Source organism: Sphaeramia orbicularis, chromosome 22, assembly GCF_902148855.1.
Source record: "Sphaeramia orbicularis chromosome 22, fSphaOr1.1, whole genome shotgun sequence".
Classification (NCBI taxonomy): domain Eukaryota; kingdom Metazoa; phylum Chordata; class Actinopteri; order Kurtiformes; family Apogonidae; genus Sphaeramia; species Sphaeramia orbicularis.
Genome location: NC_043978.1, coordinates 50,719,163 through 50,740,647, shown reverse-complemented (window position 1 = coordinate 50,740,647; position 21,485 = coordinate 50,719,163). Strand labels below are relative to the sequence as shown.

Below are 21,485 nucleotides of genomic sequence, written 5' to 3'. Positions count from 1 at the left end.
CATCAGTGGATTATGTTCCTTCCCTGATGACACGGACATGTTCCAAGATGACAACACCAGGATTCATCAGGATCAGATTACGACAGAGTGGTTCAGGGAGCACAGAGTCCAGACCTGAACCCCACTGAGAACCTTTGGGATGTGGTGGAGAAGACTTGACACTCTTGGTGAAACATTAATGCAACTATGGACAGAAATAAATGTGGTCCGACTAAATGATGTGTGTGTGATTTTCTTTTGGGTGAGCAGTGTATATAGTTGGAAAAAAAAAAACTTTCTAAATAATATGTGCATTATTATGTAGGAGGAAGTTATATTTTACAAACATTTGTCTGTCAGGAGAAGAGCATCCAACATTTTTAATAAACTGTCCTGAATTTTTGAATCACTTTCTGATAATATTTAGGTCAAAGGTCAAGGACAAAACAACTGACCGAAATTTACCAAATCTTAATTTGTTATGTTTGGTTATCTTTATGCTAAACAGATTTCTATTACAATTTACCACATACATATACAATCTGTGCGTTTACATGACAACTTTTATTCCTGGTTTAATCTGAATAAACATTAGATCCTATTTCAGATGACCATGTAAACACCTTATTCCAGTTGAAAAAGAAAAGTTCAGAATAAATTTAAATCCGAATAAAGTCACTGGTTTAATCCCCTTTTAATTCCGAACTAAATTATTCCTCGGACATGTAAACCCTTTATTCCGTTTGGACTTTATTCCTTCCATTCTGCACATGCTCGTTGTCTTGTCCTGTTGCGATGACGCACACATTCTGCGCTGGCGGAAGAATATGCAATATGTCTTACCAAACCGTTCCAGTGGGCTATTCTGATGGGATCTACCAGCCTCTAAAACGGAAAGGAAGAGTTCATCACCTGTTTTTTTATTCATTCATTTGTCATGCACTAATGAGTTCAATAGGTGAGCAAATCAGTTTGCACTGCAGTGCACCGACTGCCTTGTTCTCGCAGCCCTTACGTTAGCTTAGCCTAGCCTAGCTTAGCATAATCGCTTCATTCCTATGGTCAGACGTAGCCAGGCTTTTATAGGTGATTTGTTGTATTTTATGAGTGATTTTGTGAAATTCAGTTCTCCCTAATCATTACTTTAGTCCGTTGGGGTCAATATGATCACAAATTGAGGCTCAAATCATGGCGATGTGACTTACTGCAGGAATAAAATCTTGGAAAATAAAAACTAATGCAAAGCTAACACGGTAAAGCAAAGCTAATTTAGCGCATGCATCCCTTCCAACGAAAAGATTTTCCAACTTCCGTCAACACAACATTCCCAAGATTGTATGAGTGCAGTAAGTCGCGGATCTAAAGAAATAATTAGGGAGAATCAGATTTCACAAAATCACTTACAAAAGACAACAAAATACCTTTAAAAAACTGGCTATGTGTGACCATGGAAATGCAGTGACTATGCTAAGCTAAGCTAACAGAAGGGCTGCGAGAACAAGGCAATGTGAGCACTGCAGCACGAACCCTTCTGCTCACTTATCTACCTCATTAATACCTCATGTAAACCTTTATTCGGGTTTAACATTTCCATGTAAACAGAAGAGAAAATACTTTAGTTCCGAATTAATTTCTTCTGGCAAAATAAATCAGATTTAAAAAACATCATGTAACCGTACCCAATGTGAAGGTCTACTTTGACCTTGTAAGGTCAGAGTCAAGGCCTCAGTGGACAATTTTCTTAAAAAAAAAATCAATATATCTCAAGATTTTGTGCATAGATTTAACTGAGCATTGTCTTCCAGAATGCAGAATAAAATCTTGAGTGAATTTGCATACATCTGCATAGTCAGGATCGGTAAGTGGCAGAGCTCAGAGTTTAGGTTTGAGTTGCATTCGGGGACTGAGCTGCACTTGTGGACGTTTGTCTTCTGTTACAGACGGTGGTGTGTTGTGTGGAATTTAGCTGCCACAGAGGAGGGTGGTGTTCTCTTTCTGGTTCAATACACACATGAACTTCACCAAAGTATTTATCGAAACAAAAGAAAAGACTGAAAGAACATTTTGTATAATTTTTCCTACGATAAAGGATGAGTAGTTTACTGTCCACATGCCACCTGTGGAATGTCTGATCCCACCAGACATTACAGGACAATAATGTCTGAATATCTGTGTGTTTGTTTGTGAAATAACCCTGAGGGGAGGATCTGGCTGCAGCTTTTATGGTGAAGACGTGCTGTTGCTATGGCAAACAACATCGCATCCATCAGATGAAACACTGCTGATACATTTGTGTGCATGAGAGTGTGTGTGTGTTTGTATGTGTGTGTGTGCTACTTTTTTAGTCTATTATCAAGATATGAAAGATGGACAGAAGAAAATTTTTTATTGTTCTCTTATATTGTTTTTTGTTCTCAAACACACACACACACACACACACACACACACAATGCAAGTGTTTGATATCCACTAATGACTCTCAAGTGAGACTAATATTATGAGCTGGAGCCGCTGCATTCCTTTTTTTCCTTCTGTTTCTCTGGCACAATCAGGCCACAGTGTGTGAGAGTGAGTAATGTGAGCACATCCAGACTCTGTAATTGAGTTTGTGCATGTCCAATTCAAGCCCAAGGACCACATGGAGACAAATGGCATGGGAGTACACACCCCTTTTTTTTCTCTCTTTCATGTCAGAGAGGGAAACTGGGTGATATGATGTAACGTAACCCTGGGACAAAGCTGCACAGGAATATGTTTGACCAACTTCTGTCTCTTTTCTCCTAAGTGCTTGTATCTAATCCAGGTGTCACGCAGTTGCATCTCCTTTAGACAAACTATGATAAGCAGATGTAAATACTGGGGTAACCTTCTACCTGTAACAATGGATGTGACATTTTTAAGACCAATTACAAACAGAGGCTTAAGGCAAACCACATCTGTGGGAACTTTTTAACCTATATAATGCATTACCCTTTTTTTTTTGTTTTTTTTGTTTTTAAATGTTTGCTTTTTCTATGGACTATGGATATAAATCAACAATTTGTTGTTAATAATGCAGCATACTTCTTGCATCTGGTATTCCTTTTATACAGTTGTTCATCACAGTCTTTATTAAGTGAAGATATTTCTAATATGTTTTGGTTCTGCAATGCATTTTTTCCTTATTTACCTGATACTGACTCACAAAATACAAACAAAACATCATTACATGCCCAGCCAAATTAGGCTACTAATCTCTTTAATAAGTGAACCAAAACAGTCAGAAACACTATTAATATCTCTGAAGTCAGACATTAATTACTGTAACACTGTATTTTCCACTGGCCTCATGTAACACATTCCACCTCATTAACATGCAGTCCAAGGTTTTTAGTGCATTATCTGAATATGTTATAATAATGTTACTAAAGTGTCACTAATTTTTGTCTGTGGTTTTCTCATTTTCCTGTTGTCATGTCCTAAACAGTAGGTGAACTGAAGAAGGGGTGAGCTTCTCAGCACGCGTGCGCGTACCCGCCAGGGTGGTGTTGGCGGGCTCTTGCGGTCCCTCCCTTCCTCTCCGCTCGCCCCCTGAAGCGCGCGTCCGCCGCGGCCCGCTGTGTCCGCCAGGGGGCAGCTGTGTCTCGGTCTGAGGCTGCGCCGCTCCCGCTGCATCACAGAGAGGAAAATACCACCAGATGGCGGTTTAGGATTGCTGCTCTTCTCTGAAGGCGCGGTTCCGTTCGCACGGCCAATTTTCAATATTAAAATACGCACAATATTAAAACAAAAATCGATTTATTATTTCGAAAGGTGATAATCGATTCGGCGATGGTCGTTAAAGGTGAGTGGCTTGTGTTTTTATGGTGTTTTGTGCGGTGGGAAGGCAGACGGAGCACAGATTAAAGATGGTGGACACAGACAGGGAAGGCTGGTTGGATGGGGGATGGGCGCTAGCGGCTAACGGAGGTGAATGTGCTTTCTCTCTCTTCCTCAGTTACATTATAGCCTAGCGGAGCCATTAGCTTCCGAGCTAGCCCCAAAATTTCGGCAAGACAACTTGCTAGAAGGGCAAGTGGTTGCCGCAGCGCCGGCCCGTTCGCCACCCATTACTATCCGGTGCTGGAGTTTGGCTTGTCAACAAATAAAGAGCCATGCGGTGTGACGTGTTTTCTTGCTCTTTGCAAGGCAGGATTCAGAGCATCACCTTCTCTCATTTGCACAGCCGTATTATGATTGAATAGTATTGCCCTCCTGCCGAGCGCTGCTTTCTTTGCTTTGACATCCGCTCAAATGCCACGTTGTTGTTGACTTTGACATCAAACCGTTGCTTTTGTATACTGAGAGCTACACAATATGTGACATATTCTTAGTTGCTACTTTTCCCCGTGTCAACATCAGCATCCCCAGCTCCCTCTTGTCTTCAAGTTTCCAGAGTAGTAGTGACTTTTCGCACGGCTAATAAACATGTTGCTTATTTTGTGAATGGCGACACGTGCATGTTTTTTTAGTTCACCGTTCCTTGTTGGACTCTTGCATGTTTAACAACATTATTATGGCGCTCCTCTCCCCTTCCCGCCCCCTTCTGTGCGGGAAGCAGGCAACACTGAGCGGGGAAACATGAGTCACATTAGGGGGGATGGGCTCCAGCAGCCATCCCTCTAAGTTTATATGAGCTCCAGTCCAGGCTGTCCGTCCCCTCCCACCCTGACCTGTGTTCAGCACACCCTGTGGGCTGTGTACTTAGGGGTAGTTGATAGTGGGTCAGAGTGCCTGCAGGCAGTGCGCATGAATCTCAGATTGTTACATAACTGCTTTGTTTACAGTCAGCCATGTGATTTTTCATCCAGGCTGTTTTGGATCGCTATCTGCAGCCTGCTTGGCTGCCAACTTGTCTTCCATTATCACTCTGTCACTCATTGTACTTCTCTAATGTTTAGCACTTCTTGTTTCAAATTGTAAGAATATTATAAATGTTTTATTAGCCTGTGTTAAAGCTTAAAACTGTAGGAATAGTTCATCCTATGGTTCTGTTCACATTTATTTGCAACAAATGGATGCTGACAATATGAGTGATTGTTATTGAGGTGAAATTCTTTTTTGTTTTGTTTGTTTTTGTATGTAATGTTTTTGCAGGTTCTTCCTGGTAGTTTTCCAAGTTCAGCTGGACTGGTTTTTGCTCCACAGTCCAGTTGAACTTCCAAAACTCTCAGGAATAACAATAACCTGGACATATGACAATTTACACAGACATTTCTGCAGGTTATTTTTAATGATTATTTTTAATGCCCTTGGGAATAAGCAGGATCCATAATACATGGGATCAATGTCCATTGTTACAACATATTTGCTATGTTGCATACATAGACATTATCTCTGAACATGCTGTAACAATATTTATTGTAATGATTTCTGTTTGGATAAGCCCATGTGATCCTTTTCATCTTTAGTTTTCCAGCGTAGTTGTTATATTCCACTATGCACATTGTGTTTGGCAGCACCAGTGACTTAAGACAAATACTGTGTGTCTGAGGTCAAGGGAAGCAGTGCCATGAGATTTTGCTGAAAAGGAATGGTTAATGGTTTCTAGGGGTAGATAAGGAGAGTGGTACCGTAATGTAATTCATCTATTAGTCAACACCTGATTAACTTGAAAACAAGATTAAAGCTATCTTGGTTCTTTCTGAGGCTAACTAAATTTGTGCATGTTGCTAGGAAACTACAGGAAATAGTGCTTGCAAATTCATCTCTCAAATGGCAAATTACCACTTTTACACTTCACCATTCTACAAATGAATCAAACAAGCTGTAGCACATTAATCAGCAAGCTTTAATGTTACTCACAAATGTTAGAAACAGTCCATGCTAGCTGTTTCCTTCTTTCTCCAGTGTGTCTGTAAGGCTTAGATAACCAGATGCTGTTATGAAGCACATATTTTAATTTTTGACAGCAATATAAATGCGCTTGTTAAAATGAGAAAGATGAATATTTCCCCAAATTAATAATTTTACTTAAACTTGTCTTCCCTTATTTTTCGCACTGTGCCACCTTTACCTCCACATATAACTGCGTAATGTCCAGTTAGAGCTGACATGATTCAGTATTCAACAAGATAGTAAAACATTGGTGAGAACAAACATTTCTTCTACAGTTTATTAAAATCTCACAGCTAATCAGTTTTCTTTCATTATTTTCATCCTGTAGTTTTGTTGCATTACTCTGAAATGCCTAGATTATATACAGAGATGTGGAAATGGGTTTCTGCATGTAGATGGTCAACACAACAGGAGAGCATTCTAATCCACTATCATGTACAGGCAAGAAGAAAACCACCGATTTGCATAATTTCCACACCTCTATTTGGGGAATACACTAAAGTAAGATATACGACATACTTTAAACATTGGAGTAAACCAATCTCAAGTTTCCTATGAGTGGCTCTTTGGCTGATATGAAGCCTGTCAGAACTTAAACCTTTACATAACATTTAGGAAGTGAATCTTTTGGTGGTTTGCACTGATTCTTCCCATAATTGGACCTGAGAACCTGATACTGATACTTTATGTGTAGTGTTGATTAATACTGTTGTTACTGTCATTTAAAAGTAACAAATGGTTTCCAAAAATGTGATACAAGATTGATTGATAGGCAGGTTCTGTAAAGATTCTTACCCCTCCCCCTGAAGGGGAGGCAAGGGGTTTTGTTTTTGGTTTGGTTTGTTTGTTTCTTTGTTTGTTAACACTCTAGGAGCAAGACTATTCATTGAATTCATACCAAATTCTGTTTATAGATTGCCAGTGACCCAGAATATATCTGATTACATTCTGGGAAAAGTAGGTCAAAGTTATTATTATTATTATTTTTTTTTAAATACATTTTTCAAATCTTTTTTTTTCCCCATTTACTTATAATAGGCAAAATTTCACGTCTGTAGCAGCAAAACTATTGGTTGAATTCATACCAAATTGGGTCTATAGATTGTCAATGACCCAGAATAGACCTGATTACATTTTGGGAAAAATAAGTCAAAGTTCAAATTTTTTATGAATTTTTAAAATCTTTTTTTGTCTCCCATTTACTTATAATGAGCAGAATTTCAAACGTCTACAAAACAATCAATTTTGTTTCAATTTATTTCAAACTTGGCACACATATAGATGTAATTGATATGATGACATCAGTTGGATCCATGCCAAAATAAGCTGCAATACGTGCGAGGGGAGGGGTTTGTTGTGTCTGTCACCACTTGTATTAAGATTTATATTAAGCTTATAAGACATGTCCATATGGTTCATAGTAAATTAATGAACTTCAATGGAAACGTCAAGTGTGCTTTCTCAGATTAAAACATAGCTGCAGTATACAAGTAATATATAAACAATGATTAAAAGAAGACTGACGTAGCCAATGTTGGTAGTGTTTTCTTTCTGTCATATTTTGAGAAGCTGCAAGGGCTAGAAAACAGCACAAACAGGAAATATTGCTCTTTCTATAGTCAACTTCTTGAATAGAGGTCACCATGTAATAGGCTCTGACAAATGTCAAACCCATTACATAATCTGCAAAGCTGTGTCATTATAAGCATATGGCTGTAACAAAAAGCACACAGCAGCTGAGCGCCAAAGGCCTGTGGCTCAGCAACTATTAAATGGCTTAATCTAGATCTGTGCTTTACAATTCAATGTCATGTGTACGGCAATATGCTTTACAGTACTGTAATGTTTAAAAAAAAACAACTGAGATATATAATGAGGAAGAAACTCAACCCACATTAGAGCATAGTTATCTTCATTAAACTATGTAATGAACATATTTTAACTTGAATTTGTTTAACAGAACCTTTTCAGCCTCGCCAGTATGGAAACAGATCAGATGCTTCCTTCGTTTGTTTTGATAGCATTGCTTTGTAATTTCCTGTTGAGTAATTCTCTGCGTTGCTGCCGTCAGATCTGTTAACCCTGCGTTCTATGTCAGGGCAACTCAGGTCAGGACAGAAATGTGGTGAGCCTGTGAATGGCATGCTGCTGACATGAGATTCAGTTGTGTTTGTATGACGTCTCTTTCAGACATATAAAATTGAGAACTGGGTAAAGAGTGTGATTTGAGTGTATCTGCTTGGTTATAAAGAAAAATGCATCATTGATCACTTCGGAGTATGCATTTGTTTTAAACTTTGTAGCATGTTTCATTGTGTCACAAAATCCAAAATGTCACCATATACACAATAGACGTTTAAATATAGCCTTTTACATTTATATAATTGCACAGGGTGACAATGCAATCCATTAAACGTGCAGCTCTAGTCGGAACAATGGAGTGCAAATTGCTTCTGAAAATGCAAATCTAACACTGAAAATCAAGCTGCACACTCCTTATTTCTAAAGACTTAACTCCTGTTGTGTCAGTCTGGAGTTTCTGTGGTTTTATGTCACGTTGGTTACAGTTTCAGGATAAAGTGTAGATTCGCTGTGCACACATGCATGGCATTATTCCATTATATTCTCATTACACAGATATTAGAGAGGTTAAAGCTATTGGATCTGACCTTTTTAATGCTGGCACACTTGCACAGAAAAGCCACAGGCACCGTTAAAGTCAAATGTTGACTGGAAATGGCACACCGTATAGGCTGATCATCAGAGATTTAATGCCAAATTTGGAGGAACATTGCACTAAAAATAATGCATACCTTCTATGCTTTAAAGTCATTATGAGCGTGGCAGGGTCTCATCTCCTTGGCATCGTATGACAGAGTGAAACCGCTGGTGGTTTGCTAATATGAACCATGTCTAAGATGTTTGAAGTCACTAGGCTGATTGGAAATGATAGAAGTTATTTTCGAGTATCATGCGGGAGGCAAAGTGTGGATAGAGCTGTCAGGCTGAGCGGTAATGAGACTCCGTGTGTCATGTCACGTGTGCGTTTCAGGGGTTTGTGATCTCTCTCTGGTATACCTGCACAGCTCTGTGGTTGCTAGACTGTGAAAGCTGCTTTTTATGTGCACAAGTGCTGGGTTTTCCCCAGGTTTCTATGGGGTTTAGATACTCTGGTTGCCATGGGGTTTAAGAGTCAGTCTTTGAGAAAATGTTATTTAACTGAGAACTGCATTTTCACACATTTTTAAACTATAATCATAACAGTATGTATTTAAAAGAACACATTTTGCAGATTTTTACAAACAAGGTAAATGGTTAGGCTTACTGTAATCTGTCAAATGTTTGTGAATGAATACACTGCATATATTAGAATTAATTTCCAGTTTTAATATAACTAAATACTGTTTGTTCATTAGTTTACAGCAGTAAAGTCACTATATACACTCAATAACATTTCAAATATCGGGACAAATCTGAATCATAAGTAAACTAAGTAACATTCCAAGCCATAAGTGACAGGAAAATCATGGTAGGGAACTCTCAGCATTGTTTTCTCCTTTTCATTTGCCTGAGATCCTGTGAGAAAAACGATTAGGCAGTGCAGCTGTGTGCTGTAATGGCAGGGAAAACCCTGAAGTGTGTTTGCAGATACAGGCAGGCAATGACCAGTACTACAAGTCAGCTCATTACTGTTCTGGAGCTGTCTGCTAGCTGCTAGAAAACACCATTCTTATCACTGACTGATACTCAGAGGCACTTCAGATATGAAAAATGAAATTTAGTTTTTCCCAAAGTCAAACATGATGTCTGTAAATGTCTTGTTTGGTTCACAAAATTAAGATGTTGACTGTCATAGAGGAGGAAGAAACATGACGCTTAGGTGGGAATCAGGGAATGTACTCAAACCAAAGCTGGGGGATTGGTTTTAAGCCAGTTCAGTTTTAAAAGATATAAACACTTAATAAAATGAAGCACCAGTGTTGGGTAATGCCTGATAAACCATATTTACAAAAAATTAATTACAATAAACAGGTTGCATAGTGAAAATTGTTAATCAAGAAACTTCTCTAAAGGACAAACTAATTTTACACGCCTCAAAATTCGCAAAATTCATTTGTTAACATGGCTGCCACTTCATTTAACAACTGTTCAATTTGCTGCACCTCTAAACTTGACATCAATGCTTTGTACTGTTGTTGTAATCAAGTTATTTGTCCATAAGGTCTTGAAAATCTATAGCGTCAAAATGAGGCCAGATAACATTGTACACGCATGTGAAGTATTGTAAGCGCAAGGGAAGTTTTGTAAACCAAAAATGTATATTTCTTTTTAAAATGCACCCACAAAACTTATTTTGCTCCCACAAACCTGTTTTTTTGTTTTGTTTGTTTTCACAAAATGCTTTCGTTGTTTACAAAACTTTGTCTGCATTTACAAAACTTTTCTGTGTTTACAAAACATTCTGGCCTCTTTTTTATGTGGGGGCATGGTTAGATGAGTGGGGTGTCCAGGCCTGCTTTAGACAAGAGGCAATATTAGTGGTGATGGACAGACATCGTCTCATTCACCACAATGGAGCGATTGTGTAGTACCACCATAATGTGTAACTCGGAACTAAGCCTGGCACCAAGCTCCAGGCCCCGGCTTTGCCACATTGTGCCCTGCACCAAGCCATGCTCCAAGATCTGGTTCACAGCTGGTTCGGAGTAAGGCTCTCCATCAGCTCCCAGTTATGTTTAACATGACTGGAACTCGGGGCTCTGAGCCGACAGCACCATGCACGTCATGGAGAGCCAAACTCAGAACTGGATCCGAGGTTCATTCAATTTACTCAGACACTGCTGTGTGCACAGCCGGACTCTGTTTCCAGCTGTGAGTCGTAGCTTGGAGCTTGGAGCACCGCTTGATGCGGGCCACGATATGGCGAAGATGGGGCTTGAAGCTTGGTGCCAGGCTTGGTTCCGAGTTACACATTACGGTGGTACTTCGCAATTGCTCCATTGTAGTGAACGAGGTGATGTCTGTCCATCACCACTAATATTGCTTCCTGTCTAGACACGCCTCTCATCTAATCACACCCCCACGTCAAAACAAGCCACAAAAGTTTTGTAACCGCAAAACAAGCGCAAGCATTATGTAAAAGCAAAAAAATGGGTTTGTGGGAGCAAAAAAAGTTTTGTAGGTGTATTTTTAAAAAGAAATGTATATTTTTGTGCTTACAATACTTGACGTACATGTACAATGTTATCTGGCCTCATCTTGACAACATAAAAATCTGTCTTCCAACATTCATCCAGTACTTTCAAGACACAACAGGATTTTGGTGTCTCCCTCTGACTCAAACTTAACAAGTAGATCATGCATTGGCATAGGTGTACATTTTATTGAGTCTTTCTCTGTCAAAATAAGGCTTAAAGTCTTATTTTTGTCCTTTTTTCACATCTTTGTGTTGTTTTCATATTGATGCATCTTTTACATATTTTTTGTCTTTATATTTTCTTTAATGTCATTGTCCTTGACTTTTCTCTGTATTATAATTTTTATCTTCACCTGTTATGTCTTGTCCATGTTATTTGTCCATTTTGTTCTTGTTGCCTCTAACATTTTCTCCTCTGCATTTCTCATGGTTTTGCTGAGGCCATCGTGTGACAACCCTCTTCTGCTATTTTAATGTGGGAAAATTAAATCCTATCATGTTATTGCTACGTTCTTCTTCCAATAAAAACTTATTTAACTTACTAATATGTTTGGGTCCTGGAAACAGCTTGATCAAGCAATGATCACAGCTTAGTTGCTGTGGAATTTTTAAGTTCTTGTTTTCTAAAACCTGATGAGAACCAGTGTGCAGAGCAGCTACAACAGTCAACTCCATCCATGTTAAAGATTACCACTCAAAAGGGAGAATTTTTATATTATTCATCTGACTTCTCCACTAATATTTAATACCAAGTCAACTGAAAATTTTGGATTATTATAAATAATTTATATTTTTGTTAAAAGTTTGGCTGAGTCATTTTTATTTCAGACTCTTTAATGTTTCACACATTCTAGTTCTTTGGTGAATAAAATGTATTCAGTAACAGACAATGAAATGAGATGTAAATGCATGAAAAGACAAGACTCAAGCCTTTGTGGTTCATAGTATTTCCCTGCTGCTTCATTTTCCACTTGTCAGTGTCATAATAGGTGAAACATTATCGCCTCATTATTTCTGACAGCAAAAAAAACATCTGGCTGAGTTTATAGAAAGTAATCATGGTAGTACTATCAGTCCACCTGCACCACAATAAAATGTTATTATTATTTCTTCAGTAAAAGAGATGGTTCATGTACATTAAAGCTGCGTAAGACTTTCGTTGCCAATTTTTCATCATATCTGTAAAACCCAAGTCATAACCTAAACATCATGAATCTGTGAGTCTTTCTGTGATTACGCACCTGAATCTCTTCCCTTACGGAGAACAATTTCTAAGTGTACTCCACCATAAACACTCCGTGTGTTTACGAACAGCTGGTAGGTCACTTGGGCATTTTAGAAAATTTGTCGTGACGTGCACTGTGGGAAGTGGAGTTCCGCGCACCTACTTTCGCTTGGTTGACACGTTTGTTGTTGCTGCTACTGCAGCTGCGTGGAGCTCCACTTCTCACAGTGCACGTTGCGACAAATTTCCGAAAATGCCCGAGTGACCTACCAGCTCCATTTGTAAATACACGGAGTATTTATGGTGGAGTACACTTCGAAATTGTTCACTGTGAGGGAGGAGATTCAGGTGCGTAATCACAGAAATACTCACAGAATCGTGATACTTCGGCTATGACTCAGATTTTGCAGGTTTGATGAAAAATTGGTGATGAAAGTCAAACGCAGCTTTAAACAGCTCAAATTTGATGAGAATTGGTCTAAGTTTTCTGTGAATGGTTTCTTTTAGAGCCATGTTTGTTTCCCACTGTACTTCATCAGACATCTGCCTTCTGCTGTGAGGTAGTGCTGCTCCGGCCTGCGTTTGGATCACCTGCTTCTGCACCGACACTGACAACAGTTCATTTTACATCGACGCTGTAAAGTGGTGCTTTGTAGAGTGGAACACCTTATTAAAGACTGAATGTCAGAGCTCAAAAGACAGCCACCTGTACTTCATTTACACTGTACCGGGAGCTTCTGGCTGGTATAGGGCCATTGTTTTGATCCAAATATTTATATTTTGTTGAATAGACATCAAATTGACAACATAAGACACAGAAGCATTTTAAGAACTTTACGTGCATTGCGTACTGTTGGTTGTATTCCTTAATCTGGGTGGAAAACAGTCGTTTGCAGCACTAGTATGGATTTGTAAAAGCACTAGCTGCCAGAAATGCCTCCTATCTTTCTCCTCCAGTTGTGCACTCCTGACTTTATATTAATATATGAGCATTTGAGGTTAACCCGCATGAGTGATCCTGCCTTAGAGCGTTAAAGTTTGCCTCCACTTTCAAAGCTATAGATTGACATTCTGCTTATAAAGTCTCCAAGTGTCAGCGTTTAGGAGATGGGTAAAATCTCTCCCCAGCTTGGAGGGGGATTTTTCTCCATATCTGGATTTATGTTCATAGCTGCTAAGTCTAAATTTGGCACCAGACTAGACCTACAAATCCTTTAGGTGTCATTAATATGGGCCGGGGTTAACAACCAGCCACAGGCTACAGAAAATAACCACCTCCTCAGCATCGGTAGCGGCACTTGTGTCTCTTAGCGGTCAGCGCTATTTGTACACACTCGTACTTAATATTGATTCACAGGCTGGTGCCAAGTCGATTCGTTGGCAGAGTGGAAATGAAGTAGTTTTCAAAGGGACAGAACTATTAGTGAGCTGTGAAAGAGAGCTCCCTCACAGGGGGTAAATGTGCTGTAATTATTATTTTTTCTTTTACCTTGTTAAAGTCTTTGATAGTGTATAATCGGATAAGTACAGTTGTAAGGTGAAGTCTGAAGATTTCACAACATAAAAGAGCAGACATTTTTTCAGCAGTGGATGAAAGGATATTCACTTGAAAAATGAAAGAAAGTCAGTTAAAAAACATTGATTTGTGGTCATTGCTAAATTTAGTTTTAACCATGTGTTTAAAAGTGAGTGAGATGGAAATAGAATAGAAAAAAATAGCAATGATGACCATATTTAGTTAAATAAGGAAACTTCCACAGCATAATCTCTAGTTTTGTAGGACTGAAGATGTACTGACACTATGAGAACTTTCGGGCAGCATATTTGAATTTACAGAGAGAGGCTACACAAGTGGTTTCGGCCAGTTCTCGCTCTTCTGTTTTTGATGTTTAACTGCTCTGTGACTCACTCAGCAGAACGTTCTTTTCTAGTCAAAATACTGCTGCCCATTTTGTAGTTCAGCTGTGGATTTGGTTTGGTATTCCACCATAAAAAGGTCCTTGAAGTCCTTATTGGTGTCTGTTCAGTTCTCTGTCCCATACACCTGTTTCCTGACTCACCTGGAATACTGGTGGGCTCCACCTCTATTACTAATCCACCTGTCTCAAAAAACCCACAGACAAATGAATAAATCAGAAAAATAATAATAATAATAAATCAGCTCCCCAAAACAAATTCATAGGTCTTGGTAAATTAATAATTATTTAATGGAGGGAACATAATCGTAAAAAGCCCTGCCCAAAAAAAATATTCAAAATATTCGTATATGCACTCAAAATATGGTTCCAATACAATCAAAAACTCTAGATGAGGAGGACCTAATAGTGATTAATACCAGGTAAACAGATCAAATAATGCATTGTCAGAAAGTGAGCAAGCTACATGCACTTGTTTGCTACTTAACTGGAAATATAACAGGATCATTTTATTGGTATTAACAGTGACAGTGCAGTCTGTCTCATCTCATCCATGTCTCTTGTTTTATCTGTTGCCTCAAATTAAAGCCAGAGCTGTAATTCATGACACTACACAACCGCAGTGGCGTCTGTAACAGTGTATGTAACACAAACTCCGCTATGTGTCCGCGTTTCAATTAATTGCAGGTGAATCCCATTAAAAGCAGCCTTATGAAAACCGGTCGTCATCAGACACTGGCTGCCGGAGTCTGGTTCACTCCCTGAGCACAGACGTCATTAGTTTGTATCGCTCAGAGCCCATCTGCTCTTACAGCTTGTGTAGAGGGGATTAAGGGGGTTTCCCTGTCCACACTGGCAGACTCCGGCAGATTATTTGCCTGTAACCTTCCTTATTCCCGTCTGGCTACGTATTACCAGTATTATTCACACAGAAATCCAGCGTCTAAACAACTGTTTGCAAACAGACTCATAAAACGGTTGAAACTAACTCTGAAACGAGCCTTCCATCTACAGCACTATGGTTACGTCTGGGGATTGGTATGTTTATGATGTGACTTTTCTACACATATCATCATCTTTAGTGACTTCTTAGTGTAGCTGATCTGGTTAAAAACAAAACCTGTTTTTAGTTGTTAGCTTCAGTTCAGCCACCCTTATCAAGCCTCAGCTGCACACGTGTCACTTCCCTTATCTGCCGTCAGAATATACCTGCATGCGCTTTTCCTCCTGGGCTTTCAGAATTCCATTAATTGAGCTGTCTTCACTTGGCACCGCAAAGCCAAGCCCACATTCCAGGCTCGTGAGAAGAATTTTTATAGGGATGCACTGACTGAAAATCCGATCAATACCAATATTTTTTCGTATTCCATTTCATTCATTTAGTTGTTGTTGTTTGTTCCCATTTTTGTGCCCCCCCCCATTCTGAAAAGTCACTGAATAATAGCAAATTCCAGCAGCACAAATTTACGAAGCAACATTTAGTAAAAAAAAAAAAAAAAAAAAAAAAGTGGTAAACATTGGCCGCTGCAACTGCTGATGTTGGCTGATGCTTATGTTTGGACAATATATTCTTTTATTCTGACTAACTAAACTAAACTTCTAACTAAATTGAAGTCTGCAGAGTGCTTTGTTTCACTGACCATGCAAATCCTAAAAATATGAGTGTATATACATTAATCAATTAGGTGTTGGACCTGAAGTGACAGTTATAAAAAAAATTGACTTAGTAGCTATTATTTTGCAGTCTTACCTACGTTTCTGCAGGGCTTAGGGGCAAAGGTTTGGAATATTTGATTTTATATGACTAAAAATGTACAGTAATTTTCACATGTTTTAGTCTATTTTGCGGGAGACGGACACATGGTTGTGCAGTTTAGGGTCCACTTGGAAAGAAATTTTGACAACTATTACCAAGAATGTGTCCAAATAGTAAATAAACAACCAAAAGCTTGGGGATTAATGCTAAATATTAGATCTGAGAAATGTTATTTGCTTAGTTCTAGGGATGTAAACAATTAATCAACTAATAATTAATTGTCGATAAGAATTAAATTATTAATTGTCGGTTAATTGCCCTTGTCCACACCTGTCCGAAGGCTGCCGGTTTGTCTGCGCTGCAACGCCACGGCTGGGATACCTGGTCATTGAACCGGATCATGGTGTTGATGAGTTAGAATGTCTTTATGGACATGGTGGAGCCAAATACAGACCGGCCCGTCTGTTTTGTGGGAGCGGTGCACCCCTGAATAAATACGTGCACAAATGCAGGGTTGGTATTGGAGTGTTTTCCCTGGAGGTTGGTCTAGTCCACTGTCAATGAGGCAGAAGTTGAAAACATCCTCCAGGCTCCACAAGTGGGCTACAGGTTTGCGAAGCTTCAGGAGGTGGGGCAAAGATAAATGAGCGAAAAGTTTCACTTCGACTTCTGCGGGGGCATGGACTGCACCGCCCCGTACCCCTATAGTATTCTAAGTAGGACAGAAAGTGACACGCGCACGGTTACCAACCAACGCACATGTATCCCCGGCTGTACTGCACACGTGCGAGTACTCCCCCCACCCCGATGAAATGGGCGTGCACCCACCCACCAGCGAAACACACCCATGTGCACCCCCCCCCCCCATTATACACCGCCACATCAACAGATGAATTCCACAGGAAACACTGACTGTATCCAATGGTTCAATAAATCAATCATTAAGGAATATATGACATGTTTTTTACAATGAATGAATAAATGAATGTTTTTATTATTGTGTCTTGCATAAAAAACATGCCCAGTCCTTGCATGGGCTTATAAGATACCAAAAACACAAACCAAAAATCTAACACCAGACTACATGTATATAAACAATATTTAGCTTTATTCTTATAGACCATATTGAAAAAGAAATTCAGGTTCTCAGGAAAATTGCCGCTTATCAATAAATCGTTAATCGATCAATAAGGGCAACCAACTAATGATTAATGAATTAATCGATAATTTGCATCCCTAGTTAGTTCTGATGTTTTCTAACCTGAATTCTCATTAATTTGTCTTTCGTGTTTTGCTTAAGCCATTTAATTTGTAGGGGAAATGCTGCATTGTTCAATAATGTGTACTACCATTCAAAGCTACAAGTTTCTGTGATTTCACTCAAATTTCCAGTGTTTAATCATGTTTACCTGAGCCTCTTTCTTTGCTTACTTAATGCACTTTGATAGTCCTCTGTAGGTAATGCTATAATGCATCCCTCAGGGCTTTCCACTTACTCTGACTTTACTTTCTGTTCGTGTCAGACCTCTGGACCCTTTCACCTCTGTTTTAAATCTGTTTCAAGTCAAAGCTCACTAGCCTCTCCTCCATGCGATTTCCTCACCAGCCTGGATCTGGGCAGTTATTATTACTCTCAGCTGCGACATAACAGGATTTTTTTTTTTTTTTCTTTGACATCTGCCGACTCAGATTAGCAGGCTGCTCCCACTCCTGTGAAATGTTCGACGTCTCCCGCTACATCATTAGGAAGTAATAATGGCTGTGAGGACTTATTGGCATCTGTGAGGAGTGTGTGTACGTGTGTGTCGGTCTGTTTGTGTGTCGGTCCTGCCCCCTCCCCTTCCCCTCTATTAGAAGAGACTGAAAATCTGGGCCAAGGTGAGAGAGAGAGAGAGGAAACCCAGACGGATGAGAGAAGAACAAATGAGTTTCTTTTTCTCCCCCCTCTCCTGCTGCTTTCTCCCTCTGTGCCGCTGTCACACTCCCCCCTCCTCCCCTTACCCCTCCTCCAGTTTGCCCCCTCACTCTCCCAAAATCATCCCCTCTCTTCGCTCTCACGGCTCCATTTTACATCAGCTACAACCAAGCAGGCAGCCATTGCACTGAAGGGGGGGGGGGGGGGGGGGGGGGGGGGCTTACTCTTCTTTTTAATGTCATTCCATAGCCTTGCCCTTTTTTCCTTATGATGTATTTATCCTTTGTTCGCAGAGGTAGTTCTCAGGAGATTGGGAAAAAAATCTATTTTTCAGCAGAGATCTAATCAGTTTGTGCAGTTCACACAGCATCCCTCCCCTCCCCACCCCACTTCTTTGCTAAGATCAAGCTTTGTGTGCTGCAAAGAATGAGCATATAGTACAGTAGTTTGTGGCAATAACAGATGGCTGTGCATGCATGTGTGTGTGTGTGTCTGCAGGAACATGACGATGCATCTGACTCTCTGACTTTCTGTGTTGGATGGGTAATCTCCCGTGTGACATAATCATAATCTGGTTAAAACGGGCGGCCACAGACAGCCTGAAGCCTGCTCCACATTACAAGGCCGAGGCTCTTTGGTCGCTGTGTGTGTGGAACCTGGCAGAACGATAAAGCGCAATTATTGTCTTAGTGGCTCAGCTTGTAGCCGTGGCCCAGAGGGACTGATGGGGGTTAAAGCTCACTTGATGGTCTGCGAGAGCACTGAAAAGCTCTAAACCTTTCTCTTTCATCGTTTGTTGTAGTTTGCAGTTTTTGACATTCCTTTGTGTTGTGAATTGAATTCCACATTTGAAATAATTAGGTGGTGGGGAAACTATTTCTCAGTGTAATTCAATGTATGAAATCAAATGTGCACAGTACTCAGTAGGGATGAAACCATTTTACATGAAAAATAGTATTTTCATACATTGGCATTGAAGTGAAAGTGCCTCAGCTAATAAATTGTTCATCTGATGCATGGTGGGATGAAACAGACTCATTGTTTCTATCTTTGCACTAGTTCAAAACAAATTACTCATGTATAATGTTTAGTAGAGGCCCCTGTGGTGACCATGAAGTTAATATTTACTTGCAGATTGATCTTGTCTGTCATTTCTGCTGCATCAGTGAGGAATTCTCACCAAATATCATGTAAGATGAGAAAGCTTTATTCTGCTACTGATGTTGGCTTGTATATAATATAAATGTGTAGTCAGAGAAAAAACAGGAAAGGATTAAGTCTAGTTTGGATTAATCTTTCATCAGAGACTTTTTTGACTTGTGAAATAATTCTGTGAAAAATCCAAATATGTTTCACAAGTCAAAATGGTAGAAGTGTAGTTTTATCGTTGCCAGTGCTGTCTTCTTATCAACAACTAGGGAAATCAAAGTCTCTCTTGAACTGCACAGTATTTTTTACGTTATTTTTTTTGCATTGCGTCAAGTTTTATTGAATCAAATTGGGGGGAACGGTACTACCCACACCGCTGTAGAGGTGAATCGTTTTACATTGTTGGTTATTCTGGACCTATAATTTATAAGATCACTTCAGCCTCATTGATGGAGATTCAGAACAAAAGAGCACACAAATGAGTTAATTTTTTGTCTTTAATTTTACTGTCACTTCTGCTATCATGAATACACTTGACAATATTGGGTCAATAGATTCAATTCATATTGTCCTTGGCCCCTATATTGATTATTCCTAACTGTAAAAATGCTAGTATCACCTGCATATTTACATACCACATACCGTAGCATTGCACCAGAAAATGGGTGAAAAATAGCAGATAAAAGTGGGAGTTGTGTTTTTGCCACTTTGAGCCAGAGCAGGAGCAGACTACTGCAGAGTTTTTGACCTGATGGGAATGAATGCAGATTGCTGCTAATTGTCTTGGTTCATCCTGAAGTCAAAAGTGAGATGTCAGTGGGGTTTTGGTTCAGTATGAAAAGGGTAAAATGGACATTAATCAGGGGATTGGAGAATTAATGACAAACCTTTTAATGTCTGGTCAGACAAAAACATCAGAAATGATAAGTTGCTTGTTTTATCCAACCGCACATATCACATAAATGGCTGATAATAGTCCAAAACAGTTGGGTGTGTATATATACATTCAACAACTCACCAATTTACGAATCATCTTTGCTTATAACGAGATATTTCCAGTTGTCTCATCAGGAAAATGGTGTAGATAGTTGTTTCCCTATAAGCTAAGACATGAGCCATTAAGCACAGAAGGACGGCCCCCAAGCCCAAACAACCAAATGGCATTCAGCTGTTGGTAGTTTGTTATTCACACCTGTGATTCTCTTTTTATGAAATATCAGATGGAAGAGATTATTTTTTAAAGGTGAGAGAGGTAAACCTTTTTGTAAGGTTCAGGAGCTTTTACCTAAGAGACATTGATATTTGCCCTCTTTTCTAGTCAAACCTCTTATGATTAATTACACCTTATTTTGCACTTCTTGCCATTTTATGTCATATTCAGTGTTACAGATTTGTCAGGGACATGGAGATGACCCAACATTTTGGGCAGCAGGTTTGATGTAGTTAGCAGTGAACACCGACCATATGCTACTGTTGTAACTTTAGACTGTGGATGATGGTGTGAATTTCCTCAAAGGGGGTTGTAAAGTAGTTAAAATTCTCATTTAATCTAGGCTGCCGTTGTTTGTCTTTGACGAAGCGGTCGTGTATTACGTTAATGCCTTTTTAATTTGAGCTGCAGAGGCTATAGTTGGATGCATCATCAAATCCAGCCGGTGCTTTGCCGCACTGCTGTCGACAGGTGTTGGTCTGAATTTGTGCATGCTTGTAAGAAAAGGACCACAAAAATAAAACCTGGGTGAGAAACTGTGGAAGATGTCATGTGGTTTAAGTGAGATGCACATGTGCTGAATGTGATTGATACCTGTGTCCTGCTGTTTTGTAGTTCACAGACAGCGATTTGAATGCAGTTCATCTGTGGGTGTGTATACTTATGCAGATCGTGTATCTTCTGTCATTCTTTCTTATGCCTAAAGGAGCATTTGCACACGTATTACCTGACACCACTTAAAAAAATACTACAAGTGAAACTAGTGGTGAACATAGAAAAACTGAACTCAAGCTTAACTTTGTAACAGTTCCAATTGAAAACTTGGTATCGCTGGTCTGAGGTATATCATCACACAGGCTCTTGTACAGTCAGCCAACACATGTTTAGCATTTGGTTTATGGACTTAAAAGGTCTTCACTGCTTAATAATAAACATGATCTCATTTCCTTTAGTTCCTTTTCTCACTTTGTTGCATCATCAACACATTTCCTTCAGACAGCCACACCTTTCAGACAATTTTTAAAGACATTATTTCCACTAAGTTCACACAGAGCCTTTAATTGCAGGGTTATTTCTGTGTAATTATTCACTAGCTGCCGATAAACAAACTCCCAGACTTTGGGTGTTTTGAGCATAACATAAAAAGTCAATGACATCTAAGAGGTACTCACTACAAGAGCTCTCTCCTTTTCCAATATTCTCTGATACAATTGTAGGTCTGAACTGTGAAACACCTTGTTGCAATCACATTACATGCATGTTCAATATACACCACCCTATC

The 21,485-nt window shown here is 39.4% G+C and overlaps 1 protein-coding gene across 1 annotated transcript in view; it reads left to right on the top strand.

Annotated features, from left to right (window-relative positions):
- The first annotated feature begins 3,647 nt into the window (after positions 1-3,647).
- The window catches only part of stag1a (STAG1 cohesin complex component a), a 159,294-nt gene continuing 141,456 nt past the window's right edge, over positions 3,648-21,485 (top strand). The window contains exon 1 of the mRNA XM_030126650.1: positions 3,648-3,802. The gene's annotated coding sequence lies outside the window, so the exon portion shown is untranslated. The remainder of the gene's footprint in view (positions 3,803-21,485) is intronic.